This window comes from Molothrus aeneus, chromosome Z, assembly GCF_037042795.1.
Source record: "Molothrus aeneus isolate 106 chromosome Z, BPBGC_Maene_1.0, whole genome shotgun sequence".
In the NCBI taxonomy this organism is placed as follows: domain Eukaryota; kingdom Metazoa; phylum Chordata; class Aves; order Passeriformes; family Icteridae; genus Molothrus; species Molothrus aeneus.
In genome coordinates, this window is record NC_089680.1 from 25,689,821 (window position 1) to 25,713,061 (window position 23,241).

At 35.3% G+C, this 23,241-nt stretch overlaps 1 long non-coding RNA gene across 1 annotated transcript in view; it reads left to right on the forward strand.

Moving 5' to 3' along the window:
• The window catches only part of LOC136569218 (uncharacterized), a 476,564-nt gene that overhangs the window by 237,121 nt on the left and 216,202 nt on the right, over positions 1–23,241 (forward strand). The window contains exon 2 of the long non-coding RNA XR_010785325.1: positions 7,200–7,272. This is a non-coding gene — a long non-coding RNA (uncharacterized lncRNA). The remainder of the gene's footprint in view (positions 1–7,199; positions 7,273–23,241) is intronic.

Consider the following 23,241-nt stretch of genomic DNA (forward strand, 5'->3'; position numbering starts at 1 on the left):
AAGTTTACTGACTAGAAAATAAATTAATCTTGAGGCTTTGTGAAAAAGAGAAAAAGAGAATTTATTTGATAGTGCTTTAATAATAGAACAATTAAGAGACTAGTTGATGTCAATGCCCCCAGATCATTATGCAATAATTTTCAAACAAACAAACAAACAAACAAACCCCCAAAACAAAACAACCAAATAAAAACACCTTGGATTAATTTCTTACTGCAGAAGCAAGACCATGATTAAACTTTTAATACATTGGAAAATTCAAATTTTTTCAACGGGTCTAGCAAGTTAAATTTTGGCAAAAAAGACATACTTGTTCCACATCTACAAAAGAAAAGCAGCACTTCTAAATTAATTTTTTTTCTGTTTTGTGGTGGGACCTAGAACCAGGGCAGGAGCAGGGGCCTATGACAAAGTCGCACCAGGGCCAGATTATAGAATTAAGGTGAAGCACAGGGGGAAGAGAAGGTCCTGGAGGCAGCAGGGAGGTGGAGGGACATGGGTCAGCCCAGAGTTTCCTAGTGACAGGGTCTGGGAGGAAAATGGGGCAGATGACCAGCTCAGCTGCAGCTGTGGTCACAGCCCCAGGCTCTTGGTCAGGCGCCACTGTGGCTGGCTTGAGGGGAATCACAGCGGCAGGCACGTCCTGGGGCAGGGCCTCATAGTGCCTGACTGTGGCTTCCAGCCCTGCTGTGAGTGCTGACCCATGGCTCCCAGCTGGGTGGGCTGCAAGGCAGCCTCTTGCACAGCTGTGGAGCCATGGCTTGGCCTTAGGACATGGCCTCACACACAGGTAGGGGCTTAGGAAGGTGAGGGCACCCTGGGAGGACAATGTGGGAGCTGTGGATACACCAGGCCTGATACAGTGCACCTGTGGTGCCCATTTCCTTAGCAGGGGAAAGAGCTGCAGTGGTGGTGGGGAAGCCACACTGCTCTGCAGAAGTGATATGAGGGAATGGGCAGGACAGGTGTGGGCACTGGGACCTGGGGGGAGCCCTGGCCGCACATCAGTGGAACCAGGCAGAAGCAGACCCTGTGACAAGCCAGGCCTTAAGGGCTCCCCAAGCCCTTGTTTGGCCATTGCAGCTGCTTTCATCTTAGCCTGTGATAAGTCTGACAGGAACTTCTGTCTCATGAGGAGCAAATGCTAGTGTTTACATTATTATTACTGGCAGATATTTTCTTAGAGGAGATCTGCCCTACTAATTTTTTTTCTTATGATTTGGAAGCTCTTTTACTGCTTGGGTTTGCTGCAGCACTGGAATAGAAATTGTCAAACTTTGTGAAATGCAAGGTAAAACAGCACTGATGGTATTCTAATAGGTGAAAAAGTGTTAAACACATTTTCCCTTTATCTCTCTGCAGGGTCCTGTTTACTAGAGCTTAAATCTCTTCTAAACAGCAGCCTGAAACCCCTCTATTTTGCTTCCTACTACATTCCCACTGGGGCACTACCATGTTTCTTGATATTATTCTTCATCATGCTACCTCTTAATAGCAATGAAAATACTATCGAGGATGACTTTACAGGAGAAGAAACACTGATTTACTTGGCTGTAAAATCATTCCTGGAAGACTTCCTACTTGTGTTGTACTGTTAAGAGGGAGACTGTGTTTCAGTCTGTTTGTGAAAACAAGGTTAGGCAAGTGAGAGGTCCTAATAGGCCTCTCTTAGCTCCATCACCTGCTATTGTCTTTCTGGACTATATACACAGGTGATATTGAATGGCCAGGATTAATCATGATTGAGGGATCAGGAAAATATTGAGAAAACATTTAATGGCAAAATATCTTTCAGTCTCATAAAATACATCACATACAAAATTCTTAATCAGCTTCTTTTATTATACTTCATGTATACTGCTACCTGTAGAAGTGGGAATTACTCTGGCTTTCTTAGACCAGTATTCGTTTCTCCTGATTTATCTAGTTTTTTGAAAACTTTGCAGTTTTGTTCTATAAGGAAACTAATTGAACTAAATTAGGTACCAGATTTTCTGAATTTTGAAAATCCAGATTTTGATATCATTCTTCACACTTTGATGTTTTAATTTGAGAGATTTATATTTTCCTCCTCTTTCATGTTGCTGCTTAGAGCCAAAGACACATCTCTTGATGTTTTTCTTGATTGAAAGCAAATGGTTAAATAAGGAATATTTTACTCTAAACTTTATTTGAGAAATACATATTTTTCACACTTCATATTTGCAAGGATGACAGTAAACAGAATGTACTCACACATCCTGAAAATGACTGTCAGATGTTGATGGCAGTTATTGTATCAGCGAGGGGAAAATTGCTCTTAATAAGACAACAATTTTTGTTATCAGTATAATCTCTTTGTCAAAACCAAAAAATCCTAAATATAAATAACTTCCAATTCTGTGGGGGAAAATAAATTACTATGAAAGGAGAATTTAAGGTATATACCAACGTTTGATGCAGTCTTTCATCCTTTTAAACATTTTTAGTAAAATGATAGAAGCATGGAGTCTACTCTCTGATATTACATCAGACTAAGTATCTCCAGCTTGTAGAAATTCAACTTCTGGCTCACCTTTCCTGATTATAATAAAACTGATATTCTATTTTTTCAGTGCTTCCATCTTTAATGATTTTCTACACACTTTTTATAATCTCAATCTGAAGCTAACTAATGTTACAGACAGTGTTAAATTGGTCGAAATTCCCAGCATCTAAATGATGTTACTCAGAACTAGGTTATCCCAGTGTGACTGTTGTTTGCATCGAGTTAATTATAAGTCATTTATTTTATTCCTTCTCTTCTCTCAATTTTTTTAATCTGGGTGTAGGTGTTTCTTTCCTTTCCAGAGCACAAAAGTGACTTCTTGGTCATGAGTCCATACAGGACCTCATTTTCTATTCTGTGCCATATCCACATATACAACCAGACTGTTTCCCTTAAAAAAAAAAAATAAGGGCTTGACTACTATGTCATTTTCATGACAGGCTTTTCAGCTGTTAAAGAGCTTTGTCTGTCCCTTACCATGACCTTCAAGTGCCTGAGAGATGTTTTTCTTTTGAAAAAAACAAGTTACTATCTAGTTACCACAAAAAGTACCAATTCATATGCTTCTGCCCCTTTCCCTGTCCAGGTGTAACATTTATCAGAGTGCCATCAAAAAGGTAAACTTGCAGAAAATGAAAATCTTTTTTCCTAAGTAACAGTGCTGAATTCTTTAGACTCATGGACTCTGTCAAGGGAGAAACAGTGGACAGGGCAGAAAAGCATGAAGCGATGAAGACATTCTCTGTTCCATGTTAGCTGCTGTTTTGCCTGCCTAAGGTGTGGAATACAGTGAATACCCATTTTCATTATTTCAGTAGTAGAGTGATTAAGAAGAAGATTAAAGGACAACCACGAGAGAATTAACCTTAATTAGGTCAAATTTAAATGACTTTACCTTCATTCCCGTAGGTTCACATGCTTTCACAGTATTCTTCAATGAACTTACTTATTTGCATGGCATGTCAGTGACATAGCAGAAGACTGCCAACTCAATTTACCAGTGACAAACCTGAGAGAGGCCTGGCTATGGTCATACAGAGTCTAACAGCAATGTCTGCCCCCAAAGTCCACTGACAGCCACTCAGCACAGACCACATCTTTTCCCTCAAGAGCTTTTAGCATTGTGTGACACAGACTTAGAAGCAAAGTTTGGGAACTGTGACATTTGCTTTCTCATATTTTATATTTAAATACAGCGAATAAAGACTCTGGAGACACAAAAGATTTTTTAAGGGAAGGAGTATTTTTGTAAAAAAATAAAACCAGTAATTTTATAAGTTATTTTATTTTTAAGCAGGAACAAGCCTATTGATCCTGTGGGGCTATATAGCAACATTTTTCCCTTGATATTTTTAGCAATGTAACCCACAATCCTCTTGGTTTTTTTGTATCTTTTAAATAAACAGTAGCTGGTGATAGAGATTTTTCTGTTTCGGCAAGTTTAGAAAATCAAATAGATGAGTTTCCAGAGCTAACCTCCCTATGATATTCAGATGTGCTATTGATTTTGTCAGTTTTTGCAGTTTAATCATCTATGATTTAAGCTCAAAGCTATGCTGATACACTGATATCTTTGATACTGAGACAAAAACTGAATGAGGCCTAACTGTGAAAGTATCAAAAGAAATTGAGTAAAAGTAGAAAAGAGCCATGGAATGGTAGGTAGAGAAAAACAGTGCAGGGGAAGAGGGAAGTGAAAGGTATGCATGCCTCTAAATATAGGAAAAGGTTAGTCTTATTCAACTTCTGTCCCTCTACTACAACTCTGAAATAGTTCTTTGTCTTTCTTTTAAATGTACACAGAATGTATTTTTTATTCTTCAAGAAAATGGCCAAAAATTAATCTATATAAACTGTGCTTAACAAATTAGAACATTAAGAATTTATTTAGCATTATTTTTATGTTTTGTGGTTGGAATTTCTCCTTTTTCTGAGCAAAAGTTGATGAAAAATAGTACTATTAACAGAAAGGGAAAGTGCTGAATGCGAAAATAGTCTTTCAGTGAACAGAACAGGTTCATAATTTTCAAGTGATTAAAGACCACATAATTGGAACAAACAAATTTAATACAGGCAACTAAAATGCATAGAGTAACAAAGGGAACTGATAAAAGAATGGAAGAATCTTATATTTGAATACATTTTTATGAAAAAGGAGCAATGCATAGTGCACCAGTTTTCAGGACATATTTTATGAGTTCATATTGCTTAATCAGCATTCCTGTGATGTGACAATTAGTTAAGAAACTTAGGTAAAAAATAATAATTGATGCTTTATTGACAAAAAGGAAATACTAACTAGTGTTAGTATCAGCCTAATAAATCTCTGCCATAAACATGGCAATGTTACAATGTAACAGCATATATATTTAAAGTAGTAATTTGAACCATGTCATTAAGCTTTCAGCACTGACAACATTACTATTTGTATGTTTCTATTCACTCTGCTTCCGGTCTGACTATGGAAAATAAAGCAGATAGTGAAATGCTTCTGACATCAAAATGATTAATTCAGTCCATTGTCCCATACAACCATGTTTCACCACGTTTGAAATCCCTGCTAGATCATATTAAATAAATGCTCCAAACATATGTTCCCCTTGTATTTTATACTACTTAATCTTTGCTTATAACAAAAGTTTTCTACCTGCCTATTTTTCAACAATTGTCTTCATGTTGCATATGCAGTGAATTAAAAAAACAAAACAAAACAACAAAACCACTGAAACTGTTACTGTATTATGACAAAAATAGAATATTTCAGGGAAGAGAGTTTTTAGGATGAAACATTCTTGATCATTGGTGGTCATTTATTGGTATTTACTTTTATTCTCTCCTAAATGATTTAGGAATATTGTGATTTCTGAATGACATGACTGAGATATATAAAACAGTGGAAGGTGGTTATCAATCCCAGACTGCTGAGTGAGCACGTAAAACACAAACTCATGAGTGCTGTGTGAAAAATATTTCAGTATCACAGAGTACCAAGGTTGGATTGGGGCCCGCCTCCCTGCTCAAGCAGAACTACTGAAATCAGGTTGCCTATGACCATGTCCACATGGCTTTTTGGTATTTCCAAGATGAATATTCCACAGTAATTTCTTGGCAAACTGCTTCAGTACTTAGTTACAGTAAAAAAAGCTGTTTTCTGATAGTCATACAGCTCTTTCTGTCTTTCCTTTTTCTCATTGCTTTTTGTCCTCTCATTGGACACCAAAGAAAACAGCCTGACTCCATCTTTGCATCTTCCCTTCAGTTGTTTATATGTGTTGATGAGTTTTCCCTTGAGCCTTCTTCCCTCCAGACTGAACAGTTCTACCTCTCCCAGCCTTACCCCAAAGGAAAGATAACAGAATCATAGATTCATTGAATGGTTATGATTGGAAGGCACCCTAAAGATCTTCTAGATTCAGATTCCCTGCCTGTTTCTCCTTCCACTAGACCAGTTGTACACAGCCCTATCCAGCCTGGCCTTTTACCTTTCATAGATGGGGAGTCCACAGCCTCTTTGGACAACATATTCCTTCCTAATATCTAACCGAAATATATACCCCTTAAACTTATGGCCATTACCGCTTAGCCTATTACTACATGCCATTGTTGAAAGTCCATTTCCAGGCCTCTTGAAAGCCTTATTCAGATACTAGAAGGTGCTACAAATTCTCCCCAAAGCCTTTTTCCTCTGGATTGAGCAACCCCAATTCTCCTAGCCCATCCTCATAGAAGAGATTGTCCAGTCCTGTGGTCAACTTAGTGTCTTTCTTCAGGACTTGTTCCAACAGGTCCATATCTTTCATTTGCTGGGTACAGCACTCCAGGTGGGGTCTCACACGAGCAGAGTAGAGGGAGACAATCACCTCCACTGACCTTCTGGGGGCACCACTTTTGATGTCACCCAGTCTGAAGCTGGCTTTCTGAGCTGCAAGTGCACATAACTGGGTTGCGTTTTCCTTCTCATCAACCAATACCCCTAAATCTTTCTCCTCACAATCCATTCTCCACCCAGCCTGTTCTTATGTTTGGGTTTCCCCAGTCAGGATGCAGGACCTTGCATTTGGCCTTGTTGAACATCATGGGGTTTTCACAGGTTCACCTCTTAAGCTTGATTGCGAGTGAGAAAAAGCTAAATGAGTGCTTGAATGCATATACATATGGTAGAGGTTGTCACAGGTTTATGATATGTGAAAAGATAACTTTACTATTGAAAAGGCTACAGTTCTGTTTTCATATACCTAAGGTAATTTACCAAGTTGATGCAAGTACTGCTGGTTTTGATGATATGTTTGGTGTAGTTAAAGAGCTAATAGCATAAGTTCAGTCGTGAAACAGTATTTTTGCACAAAACAGTACATTGAGAAGGGGCTGGTCTAGCAGAGTGACAAAGAAAGAAAGTGTTTATGACTAAGATAATGTGTTTGGAACACAGTTGTTTCATAACCACTTCAATCAAGTACAGATAATTTCAATATAAATAATTGTGTATGAATATGATTTATATTCTTTCACATCACAGTTACTCTAGAAGTTCTACTTTGTTTTGCTGCTTTTCAATGATTACTGTTTGCAGAAGTTATTTACTATCAGTGTATTTAATTTTTCTTGAACCCTTCAGAATTTATTGGTGTTGCTGTAGAAAAGCAAATAAAACATGTTTGATTTTCTATTTCAGGGAAATCTTGAAGAGTCTTACACTTTTAATCCTCCAGTCGTTAACTGTGCTATGAGGACATTCTGGTGAGGTGGTAAGTTAGTGTAGATCTATTACTTTGGTCAGCTGAATTGTCATTTCAGGTTAAACTTCTATAACAATGTCCTTCAATGTCTATCTGACAAACTTTTCTTCCAGGCTCTCATGGCAAATTTCCAAAACTGTAAATCTGTGATTTACTTCATATATAGGAAGTCTGAATAACAGAGGTGTCAGATTATTTCTGTATTTACAGATCAACTGTATATCATATAAACAGAGCAGTTGATTCCTACATGCTCAGTTTTTCTTTTCCAGAAATCCTAGGTTCCCACACATGTGGAAATCTGGGTGATTATTGTAATTAGTTCAGTAGAGCATGAGTCACTCAGGAGTGCTAGATATTGTCAGGTTTCCAAATTTCAGTAATCTATTTATCAACTACTTGTCAGACTCCTTCCAGAATATTCCATATCTACACCAATATGAGTATGACAAAACTCTAAAAGCTTTTATTTTTCTGACTGCAAAGAAGACTTGTAGATTTAAGAGGTCACCGCAACCTGTCAAAGTTGCCGGATGAGCAGTTTTTACAAAACTCTAATAAATTACATCATAGCTTCTGTTGATCTTAGCAACACTCCAGTAACTCTTATATAATACTCTCTAACTGGGAATTTTCATTTGAAATAGGATTATTTTAAATTTTTAAATTTAAATACTGCATAGAAAAAACAGACACAATTGTTACTTATTTCTAGGTGTTAAAAAAGTTCTGAATAATGAAAGGCCAATGATTATGAGTCATGTTTTAGACAATTGTGCCCCATGTCTCTCAGCCTTAATATACCACACTTATTCTATTTCTTTCAGTCAAAGTTTGTGCTACTGTTGGAGCTCGAGTGCTGGAAAAAATAATCTTCATTTTTCAATGGAACACCATGTGGGTTTTGCTAAGCTAGATACCATGTACAAGAACCATTTATAACTTCAGTTATATATAATTGTTATATGAAAATCATTCAGGTTCCAGAATTTAATGAGTGCAAGAAAACCTTTTGAAACTCTAGATTCTAAGAAGAATGAAGTTGGATGTTACTTCATATGCTACAGACATAGAAATGGTCATTACAGTTTGTACATCAATTGCAGAGGTAGGACCACTGATGCAGCATAGATTCTAATTCTCTGCTCTCTTGCTGTTGATATATGGACAATTTACAAAGTAAACAAGAAAAATATTTCTTATTTTAATTTATGAAGTTCGCCCATAGTCTGTTACTTTTAAACCAGGCAGTTATTTGTTCTTATCAGTCCTTTGAGTGACTTTGTCATATCGTTGAAGTATAATGTCACTGACTACACTGTTATCTAAAAGAAGTGATGTCACACAAGCAGGGTCTATTTATTGGAATGAATACCAACAATGAAATTCCATTTTAACACTAAGTTTCCTTTTCAAGGATTTTTTTTTCCTTGCCTTTGAAAATGCGGTACAGATTACAATGTGATCTAAAATCATGCCATTTGGTCATCCTCTTATCTCATTTTGTTAGCTAAAATATAAATTACTTTTATTGGAAGTACTAAAATTATTCCCTTTTATTGCTGTTCCTACTGTAAAATACAAGCAATTCAGATGCAATAATTATTTCACCCAAACTAACAAACACATTCTTAGAACAAATTCACATTCTTAAAGTAAAATCTAATAAATACAAATTTAATTTATTTCTGCAGTCTCTTGCACCAGATTGAGGGGTTTCTATTTAAATAAGTGTGAACTATTTATTAACATTTATATTTCACAGTTAAAGAATTCTTGATTTTCTGTGGCTCGATTCCCACTTCTTCAAGATTGTAAATCTGGAATAAATAAAATTTCCTAAAATTATGTAACTTCATCAAATTTAAGACATTTCCTTGAAGGAATTAATAGCAATGGAAAAACAATGGGAAATTAAAAATGAAAAAAAAAACTCTGCCAAATTTACAACATACTCTCAGTGGTTTAAAATTTGTGTTAGTTTAAGAATTCTGTATTTGTGGCATAGGTATACAGTAATATACAATCTTTTAACTTCCATTCATTTCATTTCAGTTGTTATGGAAAGAAAAAAAAATCCAAATTGTGCAAACTATCTCTTTAGGAAGTACTTCAGCAAAACTTCACAAGCATAGAAATGCCTCCTGATAATTGAATAGAAGTAGCTTCTTTTATATATTGATTTCTCTTAAACAGAAATTCAGTGATGTGTTTTGCTCTGGTTGGTGAGCACAGTTTCAGCCCTGAAAATGTCAAAATATTATTCCCCTTAAGGGTGAAATTTTGATAATGCAGAAATACAAAGCATGTCCCTCAGACTTCATTGTGTCTCAAATTCCACATTTAAATTTGGATGAACAGAGATATGTCTGCGGCACTTTTATGGTAATTAAAATACATGCAAGAGGAGACAATGCATCTTCATTATTTAGAACAAATTTGTTGTGATTGATGAAAAAGATGAAAACTCTAGGTACAGGCATAGAAGATGCAGTCTATTACTTTTTTTGATCATAGACTTAAAGGAGGCAATTATTTTTTAAGTCTTTTATGATGGAATTCGTATTGTTAATAATAATATATGAGTATAAAATTCTTAAAACTGACTATCAGTTCAATAGCTTGGCAAGCTAGAATAAGTATATTCAAGCTTTAACCTCTAGGCCATATTATTGAAGCCAATTTAGATTTGTTCAGTTTGAACATACATTTTTAATTTGATAGTTATTTGGCTAGCTGGAATATGATGATAGAATGAGTTCAAATGCTGAGGATAAAGAATTACATTACAAAAAAATAGTGTGTTTTGACAATATTTCACATCTCACAATCGCAACACAAAGGTCAAAGATGAGACATTTATGCAGAGTCAACTGCTCCTTAAGGCAATAAGCAGTTTTGAGTCCTGTGGCTAAAATGGATAGGATTCCTGGAAAAAAGTGAAGACTCCCACACTCAGGCAATACTGTAGCTATGGCTAAAAAATTCTGGTTCATTTAGCTACTTACCATCAGCACAAAATTCACTTAACCACATAATCAACCTTAAAATTATGAAAAAAGAACCTCCTTTTTTGATAAAAATCTATATTGTTCATAAATATATTTTTACTGAAACTGATAATAACATAAGGCTAGGTGTAATTTCTAATGAAGGAATAGTGATTAAGAAAGCAACCTAATAAAATTGCAAAAAGAAATCAATAGAGAACAGATACATTACCAGTGAAAATATTTTTGTCCACAAAATTATATGTACTTCAAGTAATTTCATTCTTCTAGAGTTCTTTCATTGTGTATAGATAGAAAACTGGAATAAAAAAAATCTTCATGAACTAGTCAGGCATCTATTGAAAGTACTTGATTCCCTCCTTCATACTATTCTATTACAGATGATTTTCAGTAAAATGAAAGGAAAAAAATTTTTAATCTGTATTTTTCTTTCCAAGAAAATATTGGTATCTTAGTATTCCCAAATATGCAACAAAGAGCAAATAGTAGTGCAAAGAAATATATAATACAGATCAGTGTTTCTCAGTATCTGTGTGCTAACCATAGTAGATGAGTAACAAAAGGCAATATAGAGTTAGAAAACAGAGGTTGTAATAATACAATCTGAATAAAAAAATAAAATGTTGCTTCTTTGCAACTATAATTTTCTTTTCACAACCAGGTAGTACAGGATTTTGCAGCACAGGATCTGTGGTCTAATTTTAACATATTGGTAGCACTTTTATCGTGAGTCAGTTTATTGAGAGAACAGAACTTTTTAAAGAAAATTTTTAGTGCAACCTTTTGATATACAAATATATCAATCTTCCATTATAAATATCATATGTATATTGTATAATCATGAGTTTAAAAATTAGTTAATATATTCACCAATTTTCCTGTATGTTAGGATTATTTAAAGAAAAAGTATTAATTGTTTCACAAAAGGCATTTTAAGATCCTGTACAGTTTTGAGAGATTTTATAGCCTGGTTAGGATTCTGCATACCTAAAGATTAAATAATAATTCATAGAGAACAACTTTCTCTGATTTTTTTTTTTTGGTGGAGTTGGCCAAAACTTCATAGCAAAAGACCTATTTTACCTCCATGTGTTCTTGGCAGAGAACAATATCGTTTAGGGAAAAAAAAGCAAAACCAACCAAAAAAACCCCAAAAACCAAAAAACAAACAAACAAACAAAAAAGGCAAAAAAACCCCCAGAAAAACAAAAAAAAACAAACCAAAAAAAAACAAACAAAAAATTCTTCTGGTTTTAATTTTCAAATTTACATAATATTAGAATTCTTATATAAAAAAAGTTTTTGTTGTCTGAAAGTAGTAGTGATTACATGCAACTATGTCTAAAATCAGCATCCTTCTAAAAAAAGTCGAAAAATTTTAATCAATTTTCATGTGTTTGATAATCACAGAATCACAGACTGGGTCAGTGGAAAGAACCACAGTTTGGCATTTGATCCAAACTCCCTGCTTGGGCAGGGACATTCTACAGTACCTTTCACAGGATTGTATACAGACGGCTCTTCAGTACTCCCAGTGAGGGAATCTCCACAGTTTCTGGGCAATCTCTTTCAATGCATGGTCACCCACAAAGTGAAGCAGTTCTTCCTCATATTCAGGTGGAATTTCCTGTGCATGATTTTCTGCACATTGCCTCTTGTCCTATTGCTTGGCACCACTGAGCAGAGTCTGGAGCCTCTTATCACCCTCCCTTCAGATACTTACAGACATCAACAAGGTCCCCTCTCAGTTGTCTCTTTGAGACTGAGCAGGCTCAACTCTCTCAGCCTTTCCTTGTAAGAGAGATGCTCCAGTCCCTTAATCATTCACTGGCTCCTCACCAGGATCTCTCATGTCTCCCCTGCACTGAGGAGACCAGGACTGGACACAGCTTCACCAGGCCTGAGTAAAGGGTCAGGATCACCTTCCTCAACCAGCTGGCAATGCTCTTCCTAATGCATCCCAGGACACCACTGGCCTTCTTGGCCATCAGGACACAGTGATGGCTCATGGACAGCTTTTTGTCCACGAGGACATCCAAGTCCTTGTCTGCAAAGCTCATTCCCAGCAGATTAGCTCCCAGCCTGTTGTGGTGCCCAGGTTATTCTTCCCCAGGTGCAGAACCCTGCATTTGCCTTTGCTGAATTTCACAGCTCTTCTCTGCCCCCCTCTCCACCCTCTCAAGGCCCTTCTGAAGGGCAGCATGGCCCTCTGGGGTATCGGCCACTGCTCCCAGCTCTGTGTCATCAGTGAACTTGCTGAGGAGACCTCTGCCCCTTGCATCAATAACTTGTATTCAAGTTATTGATGAACAAGTTAAAAATACTGGATCAGTATTGAACCTCGGGGACACCACCAGTGACAGGCCTCCAGCAAGACCCTACACTACTGATTACAACCCCCTGGGACCTCCCATTCAGTTCATTCTTAATCCACCTCCCTGTCCACTCACCTCATCCACACTTCCTGAGTTTGCTTGTGAGGATGTTGTGAGAGACGGTGTCGAAAGCCTTGCTGAAGTTGAGGTAGACAATATCCACTGCTCTCTCCTCATTCATCTGGTTACTTGTTTCATTATGAAAGACAATGAGGTTGTTCAAACATTACCTGTCTTTACTGAACCCATGCTAACCCCTGATCAGCTTCTTGCCTTCCATGTGGTAGTCATGGACTCTAGAATGAGGCACTCACTCCATCACCTTTCCAGTGATTGAGGTTAGGCAGTAGTTCCTTGGCTCCTCCTTCATGGCCTTTTGGAAGACCAAGGTGATATTTGCTGTATTCCATTCCTCAGGTACCTCTCCTGATCTTCATGACCTTTTAAAGATGGTCATGAGCATCCTGTCTAGGGTGTTCAACAGCTCTCTCGGCACTTGTGGATTCATCCAATCAGGGCCCTTGGAATTGTGGATATCATGTTTTCCTGACTCTAACCCAATCCGCTATGACCAAGAGGAAGTTTTCCATCCAACATTCATTTACCCTGGTCTCCTGGGTCAGATATTCCTGGAAGCTGGTCTCATCAGTGTAGACTGATGCGAAGAAGGCATTCCATAACTCTGCCTTCTTTACATCCTGTTACTAGGGTCTCCTCTCCATTTACCAATGGGCCTATATTCTCTTTTACTTTTCTTTTGTAATTGATATATTTGAAAAGCCTGTTTTGTTATCCTTTACATCCTTGGCCACATTTAATTCTAGATGTGCCTTGGCCTTTCTAGTCTCATTTCTACTTTGATCATCTCTCTATATTCACTCCAAGTGACTTAACCTCACTTCCATCACCTGTGTATTTCCTGATTACTCTTGAATAATGACAGGAGTTTTTTATTCATCCAAGGAGGTCTCTTGCCCTTTTCACTTGATTTCTTTCTCATTGGCATGCATCACTCTTGTGCCTGGAGGAACTGATCCTTGAAATTCAACCAACTCCCTTGGAACCCTCTTCCCTGCAGGGCATGTTCCTCTGGGTCTCTTCCAAGAAGATCCCCAAAGAAGCTAAAGCTAGCTCTCCTGCAGTCGATGGCTGTAATCTTACTCACTGTCCTGATACCTCTTCATTCAGTAGTGAACTGCACAATCTCATGGTTGCTACAGCCAAGACTGCACCCAACCCTCACATCACCAACAAGGTCTTTGTATTTGTTAGTATGAGGTTGAGCAGCAAACAACTGCTTTTGGGATCATTCACTACCTTGTACAGGAAGTTATCATCGATGTTTTCCAGGAACCTGCTGGAAGTGTATTTTATAATGCATTTCTTTTTATAGATTAGTAAAGTTGATCTTTGTGTAACTAGGCTTTACCTGTAAAACTAATTACCATGTGATCTAGGACACTGATAAACTTTCCAGAGACAGAAATTCTGTTGTACCTTATGCAAGTTATGAAATACAATATGAAGTTTCTCAAGACAAGGCATCCAGAGTAATTTTTTTTCATTTATCTTTCCAATTTTGAATTCAAATTCACTTTCACGATATATATAATGCTCAGTGTTGTTATTTTGATTCTTCAAAGCATTGCATCTGTTAGAATTAGTAAACAAGATTGTACAGTTACTTTCCCACATGTAATTTTTTGTAGTTTCCTGGTCAGATCCTGAGAGAAAATTGACTTTCTTTGGAGGATTTATCATTTAGACTCATGCTCATTTGAAGCCGCTGTTTGAGGCAGCACTTTAGTAAAGGCAGGCATTCAAAAATAGAAAAGCAGGAAAACTACTCACAGTGTACTGAAGATGTTAAACTTTGTTTTAGATTTTTAAATATTATAATACAATTCTAAATAACATATGCCATTATGAAACTTTATAATGCAGAATATTGTGTATTCTTCTCTCTTTACGTTAGCAAATATATAATAAATTTAATCAACTTTTCTGTTTTATAAACCACTCAAAACAAATCTAAATGACTGCATATTTTCACTAGTCTTTCAGTAAACATGAATAGCAATGTTGAGTGACCCAATAGTTGACAATATATGTTAAAAAGATAAAGACATGTCTGACCTTTTTCTGAAGTCTTGTATGAAAAATCTGTACATAATATCTTTACAATTGACTTGATATTCAAGATTCCAAAAAGGCAAAAATCCTTTACTTTTCTTTGTCTGTTTGCTCTGTGCTTTCAACATGCTTTGATGCTATAAACAACTATAGTTAGTTTCTTTTGTTGAATTCATGATCGTAGTTCTGATTTCCTATAGTAATATGGATGACATCTTGGAAGAATAAAAATGCCTTTTTACTGCTTAAAAATAAGCAGGTTGCTGTTACATCTGAACCCTCTGACAATACCATACTGATATTGTACTAGAAATCATGAACATTGGATTTTTCTGTTTTTACTAATTTTTGGGGAAGAATAATACCAGTACTTGGCAAAAGTCATTTGTTCAAAGTGTTTTTCTTCACCTTTGCAGGTGAATGGAAATATGTTTCTGATAAAGAACATGCTATTATATATAAGGGATTTAAATTAATTGTGTCACTATGATGTACTACATGACTTGTATCAAGAAACTCACAGCCATAGTACAAAGTAACACCTCCTAACAGGTTGGTGTTATTGCCATCACAACACCTGGCTTCCTGCATAGGTTTTCAAAATCTATAGTTTCCACATTTTCATTGTACAACTATTACTGGTAGAAATTGGGTTTTGAAAATACCTGCAGAACAGAAAATGTTTTATAGTTACTCCTATACAAGATGCATTATTCAAATATATCAGAAAAATACAACTTTTAAATTTGCTAAAAACCCTTTAAAATTTCTGAATGGCTGCAAAGAATATACTGACATCAACTTTTTACTTGGATTATTATTATTTGCATTTTCTATGCAAATAATAGGATCAGATTTCTACTCTTTTTCTATATTTGTTCTTTTGTGACTATTCATGCCTTAAAGTCTTTCATAAACATCTTTTGTCTACGAAAAGCACAGCATCTTAACAGATATGGTCCTCTCTCAAAATGGAAAACAAAGAAAGCAAAAAGCAAAATCAAAAGTAAAACCAAACCAACCAACCAAACAAATAAAAAAGACCCTAAAAACCCAACCAAAAAAATATAGCCCACCGAAATCCAGAAGTTTTGTATACTTATAGCAAAATGCCTTTTATTCATAAACTTTTATTTTATAGGCAATAGCACATAACTCTATGTCCCTGAAATAGGATTTCTTAAATTAGGAGAAATTGCTTATAGTATAGGTTAGCAATTATGGTGACAGTTCTAAAACTGGAATACAAGAGAACTTTATTTTCAGCCCCAGAGTTTGAAATGTGTTTACTTAATTTGTTGCAATATATTAAACAAAATACAAGATTTATAACTCCAGAAACCTGAGAGAAGAAGAATGACTTTGGATAGAGAGTTCTGCTCTAAAAAATTTTTGTCATTAATTAACCACTTCATAATTCATTCATATGGACTAGTGGAGCCATGAAACAGATTTGTTGAAAGTAGGCTGACTGGTACTTACTCTATTATAATGCTTCTGATAATTCCCATATTATTCAAATACAGTAAACATAAATTTTTTCCCGATAGTATAAAGTGCTTTTATGTCTCAATAACCAGATTTAAACTATGCATTAGGTTACAAAGGGAAGAGTTGCTGTAACAGCAACAGGAAAAAGAATTATACCTAGGAAAATCAAATGGCCTGATCCTAAATTCATTTTGGAATGTGAGTTGGAGTTAGAGAGAATTTCAAATGCATTCAATTCCCTTGGTGAATGTCATGTTTCCTCAAATATATTTTCTATAGAAATAACATATAAAATTTCCTTTACTTCTATGGCAAGAAATTAGGCAAAACACCATTAAAAAGAAACTATGAAGAAGTTTGTCAGATGGGATGAGAAAAATAGTGCATTTGAAGGAAACTGCTGTTTCATTCTCCAAAAATTGTTTCAGACTAGAAGACAGTGATACATTTCATGATTACTCTCTTTGCAACATGACTTAATGACAGATACTTTAAAAACAAGCAAACAAACAAACACCCAGAACTTCCTCCTCAAAAATCAATGCCAAATTATTTTTTAAATATTTAGATATGAGAACTTAGTTATCTGATAATGGATTTCATTTTTTTATGTACTGTGTATACAAATTCAGCTGTCTGGTTGTTTTGTCCTATTTTAATTAGACATTTTTAGAATATCTCTTAAAAAAAACAGGCATTGATGTTAGTCCTATAATTCATTGTACAAAGAAAAAGTCTGTATTTCATAGAATCATAGACTGGTTTGGGTTGGAAGGGACCTTAAATGTCTTAAATGTCTTAAATGTCCCTTAAAGGGACCTAGTTCCAACTCCCTGCCATGGAGAGGAATGCATTTCACTAGACCAGCTTTCTCAGGGTTCCAACCTGGCTGTGAACACCTCCAGAAATGGGCATCCACAGCTTCTCTGGGATCTGGATTCCAGTGCCTAACCAGCCCCACAGAAAAGAATTTTTCCCTAATATCTAATCTGTACCTACTCTCTCTGAAGCCATTCCCACTTGCCCTGTGACTACATGGTGTCAAAAATAATTTATCTTCCTCTTCCTTGTAGGTTTCCTTCAGGTACTGGAAGGCTTCAGTTAGGTCACTGCAAAGCCTTCCCTTTTCCAGGCTGAACAATTTCTTTCCTTGTGGAAGGGCTCCATTTCTCTGATCATCTTGGTGGCCTCCTTCTGGACTCAGTTCAATAAGTTCATGTCCTTCTTGCACCGGGGACCCCAGAGCTCAGTGCAGCACTTTAGGTGGGGTCTCACAATGCAGAGTACAGGGACAGAATCAAATAACCTCCCTTAACCTTCTAGCCATGCAACTTTTGATACAGACTAGAAATGGGCTGCAAGTTCATTTCTCATCCAACAGAACCTCCAAGTCCTCCTCAGTAGGGCTGCTCTCAATCTGTTCACTCCTCCAGCCTGTGTTGGTACTAGGGCTTGCCCAAACCCATGTGCAGCACCTTGCAAAAACATTTCTGAAATAGCAAGCAAGAGCTAGGATTTGTAGAATTCAAGACTGAACTTTAAAGTGTTTTTTCTGATGATATTATGAAGATTTGGCTAAGGAAACAACATACATATAATAATTTTTTACCCACATCATCTCATATATAGCTTGTGATTTTTTTCACTACATGAAAAATATTTGTCACAGTTTTTTTCTAATGCAGAAATGTATTTCTAAAGAAGTAATAAGTATTAAAATCCTCTTCATTAAGACATATACTCTGTAAATACTACACTAGATGACTAGTGTAGGTGACTTTGTTCTACTCCCCTTCTTTTTTTTTGCCTACTTAAATTTTTATCTAAGATAATAACAATAATTATAAAATTTAAGTCAGCAGCTGTTAGCACACATATTTTTGTTGCTGACAAATTCAATTAAAGACATTGCTAGCTAAACCAATCAAGTAACAGGTAGCTCAAAAAAGGTCAACTCTAAATTATTGTTTCCCATAATAATTTCCCAAACCATTAAGTTTGTAAAATTAATTTGAAATTGAGACTCATAAAAGTAAATTATGGAGAATGCCTTGCTAGTTTGTGGGTATTCTAAAGCATTAAACTGTATGTCTTCCATGCAAAATGCTTCTCCTGATATTGTGTAGGTTGCAGCACAAGTACAGAAGGTTCCAGCAGTATTTGCATTAAAAAAACCTATTTACAGGAATGCTAATCCTAGTCAGGAAGATTTTTTTCTTCTCCCCTATAATAACAAACCAAATGTTTTTCTTTTATTTTATTTTGAACTATTTTTTGGGACATTTAAAAAAGACAAGAAAGAAGATTTGGTTCACAGTAACAAGCACAGCTATTAAAATAATCATAGTATCTTTAGAAGTTGAATAATTCAACGAGGAATTAAATTTCCAAAATTCTAGTGTGAGTTTGAACTTTACCATGAATTAAAATGCAAATGAGAATTAAAACACCTAACCCCAAAAGAACTTAAGACTAAAATAGGATGAATCAGTTATTTATACAGCTATATTAAGCTTTTAGTTATTGTAAACCAAGCCCCATTAAAAGTAATATATACCAATAATTCTACAAAACTGAGGTTTCATGTTCCCTGATTTGTTTCTTCTGAAAATTGCAACAGCTTGTGGAAGTTAAAAAGAGCTTGAAAAGCTACAGTGGTAGGGAATTGAACATGATCACAGTTTTTAAACAGTATTTTAACAGTGAATGCTGGTTAAAGACAGATTAAGGCTTTTCCTGACAATCTCAACTAACAAAACAATAAAAGTCAGTAAAAACTAGTCAAAAAGAGGGATAAAACTAATACACATATAGAGTTTATAAAGGAAGTTACTATTAAGCACCTGAGGTTAGTCTGGTAGGCACTATAATGGTTTCAGTGATCACTCGTCTGGAATTAAAATGTCTGTCCTTCTTTCTTTATTTCACAATATTGTTTATGGTGAAATTAAATATATGCCTGATGAAGTATCTCATGGATAATTTATGTGCACTAGAGCTAAAACCCAAAACAAACAAAAACCAAACAAAAAACCCAACCAAAACCATCAGGATTAATCAGCCCATGAATATCTCTTAGAAAGAGTTTTGGGGAATCAACAGGTGCTGCCACAACACATCACCCGCTTCTACAAAAATGTGAAAGCAGCTGATTTATAATTACTCCAGAACAGTATCTTAGCTCATGTTAGCCAAAAGAGCTTCAGAGTTTTCTGGTCACTGTAGGTGCTTATTGACATGAAGTGTGAATCTATAGCCTTCTTCAAAGGCAGGCATCACATTGTTTTAATAGACTTAGGTGATGCTGGCTATTCTTCTTACCCTTGTCCGGGGTGTCCTTTATAAAAGCTTTGATTTACTAGTAGAAAATTGTTATTCAGGTTTTCTTTTATATATGAAAGCATTTTTTAGATTAATTGCTATCTCAAAGACAATAAAGGTTTCTGGCACATTATAGCCACCATGTAGTTAAACAGTACCACACTGAGAGACTACAGGACTTGAATTTGAATATATATTTTATTCTAGTATATAAATAGATTTTAAATTTTAAAATTTAATGAATTTTAAATTTTTATCCTTGGTAGTTGTGATTTACTTCCTTTTTAGACAGAAATTATGTCTTTGACAAATTGCAGCAATGTCAGATTCTTAAGTGCAAAAGTTCAGGTTTTTTTATTCTCTATTCTGTAGGCATTATTTTTTTCCCAAATTGTAGTGGCAGATTGGGTTTACTTAGAAAAGTGATTGTTTGCAAGCATTTTTGTTATAAGAGGCTAGGTGCAATTTGATTTGGGATGAAAAAAGGGGAATTTTGTTTCCTTCTTGTCAATCTTTATTAGTGGATAGATATTGAAGGCTTCACATGAAAATATAAGTGCCCAGCTGTCAGTTTCTAACATGAATTAATTGTGGTAAGAGAACACAATTCACGCGTAAGTTTTAATGTATAAAGTCGAGAACCTACATGCTCATATTTAAAATATATCACTGCCTCCGACATACATATAATTTTTTTCTGTTATTATACCAGCTAAAATAACGTGTTTTGAATAAAATTCAATATGCAAAGTTTAAGTAAATTGTGGAAAGGGATAAAATGTTTAAATTTATTTGATATATACAAACTAGTCAATAGAAATATACCTTTTTGAAGAGTGCTTCTAGTTAGACCAGTGAAAGCTATATAAAACAGATAAGCAACTTATTTTCTCTAACTGATGCCATACAAACTGATAGGAAACCTTTCAATTTCAATGGGAGTGGATGGTTACACCTGCCAAGAGAGTTTTGAGAAGTTATTTTATTCAATTCTCAATGTGAAAAATATTTGACTGTATGGTTTACTACAAATGGTATAAGAAATACAATATTCATTATATATTTTGACTTTTCTCAGTATAAGTTTAAAAACATTAATTTGCAAATGAAATTAACTGAAGTTACATCATACATTATTCATGCATACATGATGTATCACTCTTTTATGTGTTGATATTCATCAGTTTTAAAAAAAGCATAAATAACTTGAAAGCAAGAAGACAAATGCCCAGTTACCAATTTTTATACTTCACATCCTTATACTGACCAGCATAATTGAACCTTCCATTTACTTTAGGTTTACAATTACAGAAGACAGAAAAATAGTGTAGTAGTGATTACAGTTATTGCTCTGCTGGATTCCTTGGACTGAAAGATTTTCTGGTGTGAGATTTGAGCATTTGGCCAATTTGTACATGAGCTCCTAACTTCCAGTTAGCAGTTAGACCAAAAGCCTAGCCAGAACTATAGCTATTAGTTCCAGCTAATCTGCATATATGGGAAATAGAGAACAAAACCAGCTGTGTATTTGTAGCTCAAAGGAGATACAGCTAGCTGGAAAATGAAAATGAGATCAAAACAGTGCCTTCAGTTGTGTAAAATTGAAACAACTAGTTTAATTGTTGCATGTGATAAATCCAAGCAGATGCTGTACCTGATAAGTGGACCTGAGTGTTTTTTAAAATTCTAAAATAACCTAGAGACTTCATTGATAGGATTATCTGGGCCCCAAATACTCATTGCAAAAAGGATTACTATTGAAATTTTTCTATTACAAACCATAGACTTGTAAAGAAAACAGAAATACTTCTTAGGATATCTTTCAGATAATTTTTGCTAATGATCATGTTAATGAAGTGAAGCATCCTTCCTGTGCTTTGGAAACTAAAAAAAGTCTCAGCTGAACTGTTATATCTTAGCACTGGTTCAAACAGGAATAATGCTATAGCAGCCATAAAGATATTAGTTATATTCCTATGAGATAATTCATAGATACAATTGGGTCATAAATCCAGCTGAACCAAGACTGTCATTCCAAGGATAGGAATGAATTGAGTGTTTCAAAACCAGTGATTTATTTTTCTGGCCCAAATCACACTGAAAGCTTAAAAAAATTTCATTAATTATATACCTTCTTTTTAAGTATCTATCCAATTGGTGTAGTAAGGGTTGTCATCCATTTTGCTTGGTTTCATTATTCTGGAGATTTGTATGGGTAAATCTAGATATATTTTCTACCTACTGGGAAAACACCTTGATACTCCCTTGAAAGTTCTTAGTTCTGTTGAAGAGTTTCATGCATAAGATAGGGGGATTGATTGTCTTCACTACTTGGAGATGGCACATTTGTACTGGTAATATAATACTTCTTCAATAGAGAAAAACTGAAGGCTATTACTCCCCTTGTCCTCCTCCCCTTCCCCATGATAGTTTGCTGTTTGTGAAGGAATGGAATGTTCAACACAGCCTCTCCACTTTGTGGGTTTTTTGTCCTTAACTTCTGTACTATCTGCAGTGTCAGAACATCCTCATCTTCTCAATCTTTTTCAATCTCTGAGTGACTTCCTCAATAGTCATCAAGCTCCTGCAGTAATTTATTGGTATGTCTAACTTTCCTGCTTAATTGAATACTGTTAAAATAACATAAAATATCACAAAAACCCCTGCTAAATGGCTATCCCTTGACAAGGGATAGCCCCTTCGCAAGTATAAAATAGTATGCTCTTTAAATCTTTTTAAACTAATTTTCAGAGATATTTTTACAATGTTGCAATGTCTCACTATCTCATTTCTCTTGCTCCTTGAGGCATGCTTTACCAGCTCAAGCATGGATCTGTCAGCCTCTACCACTACCAGGTTCATGCCCCAGTCCTCTCAGCAGTCTCTGTGGAAAAAAAAATACAAGAGTATATGCCGCTTATTTTATGCAGATAATCCCACCATGACTCAACACAAATCCCTGTCTGATTCTGTAGTTCTAGACCACTTATAAGGGAAGTAAAGGATCTATGGGGAGAAAAAAGCTTTACATTCAGCCTTTTTACCAGATTTAGTATGATTGTTCCTAGGAAGAGAAAAAAAATCATAATAATTACTCAATTTTCATAAAAGCGTGGGAATTCTGGGTTGTAATAAAATACTGTAAAGAAAACTACCTTTAGCTCATTTTGTCTTTGAAGTATAAACACTTTTAAGTGTTCATACTTCAATTTTCTACTTAATGCAAACTATATGTTATCATAGGCATCTTTATGATGTTACAAGATAAACCTCCTATCTCCTCTAAAGTAGTTCTAGATTGGCAAACTCAAAAAAGCTAAATTCAAAGCAATTTAACAGATTAAAATAAGTGACAAATAATATTTCTTTTACTCCAATTAAGAAGAAAATTGGAAACAAGTTAAAATTAATCCACTCAAAGACAAATTTTTTTGCAATTATTAGCCTCTTAGTGAAGTTAACTTCTTGCCTGCAGGATCCAAAACCAAAGCTAACAGCTTGAAATGCCAACATTGATCAGTTTGTCTTCTTTCAATAAAAAAACATATAAAATAAAACTTAATGTATATTCTTTGTCCTGTGTAGTATTATCTAGATTTCTGATGGTGGTTCTCTCTAATGTTTTTAATAGATTGTTTTTCAAGGAT